This window comes from Limulus polyphemus, unplaced genomic scaffold (genome assembly GCF_000517525.1).
Source record: "Limulus polyphemus unplaced genomic scaffold, Limulus_polyphemus-2.1.2 Scaffold123, whole genome shotgun sequence".
Taxonomy (NCBI): Eukaryota; Metazoa; Arthropoda; class Merostomata; order Xiphosura; family Limulidae; genus Limulus; species Limulus polyphemus.
Window position 1 is genome coordinate 191,114 of NW_013665733.1, and position 812 is coordinate 191,925.

General features: G+C 34.7%; 1 protein-coding gene across 1 annotated transcript in view; it reads right to left on the bottom strand.

Moving 5' to 3' along the window:
- LOC106472652 (angiotensin-converting enzyme-like) overlaps positions 1–812 on the bottom strand; it is a 149,636-nt gene that overhangs the window by 53,230 nt on the left and 95,594 nt on the right. The gene's annotated exons all lie outside the window — the stretch shown is intronic.

Sequence of the window (812 nt, forward strand, 5' to 3'; positions counted from 1 at the left end):
ATAATTCACTATGTTTCAGATATAGTCCTACCTAATTTACTAGGATTCAGGTATAGTCCAACCTAATTTACTAGGATTCAGGTATAGTCCAACCTAATTCGCTATGTTTCAGGTATAGTCCTACCTAATTTACTAGGATTCAGGTACAGTCTTACCTAATTCACTATGTTTCAGGTATAGTCCTACCTAATTTACTAGGATTCAGGTATAGTCCTACCTAATTCACTATGTTTCAGGTATAGTCCTACCTAATTTATTAGGATTCGGGTATAGTCCTACCTAATTCACTATGTTTCAGGTATAGTCCTACCTAATTTACTAGGATTCGGGTATAGTCCTACCTAATTCACTATGTTTCAGGTATAGTCCTACCTAATTTACTAGGATTCAGGTATAGTCCTATCTAATTCACTATGATTCAGGTATAGTCCTACCTAATTTACTATGTTTCAGGTATAGTCCTACCTAATTTACTAGGATTCAGGTATAGTCCTACCTAATTCACTATGTTTCAGGTATAGTCCTACCTAATTTACTAGAATTCAGGTATAGTCTTACCTAATTCACTATGTTTCAGGTATAGTCCTACCTAATTTACTAGGATTCAGGTACAGTCTTACCTAATTCACTATGTTTCAGGTATAGTCCTACCTAATTTACTATGTTTCAGGTATAGTCCTACCTAATTCACTATGTTTCAGGTATAGTCCTACCTAATTCACTATGTTTCAGGTATAGTCCTACCTAATTTACTAGAATTCAGGTATAGTCCTACCTAATTCACTAGGTTTCAGGTATAGTCCTACCTAATT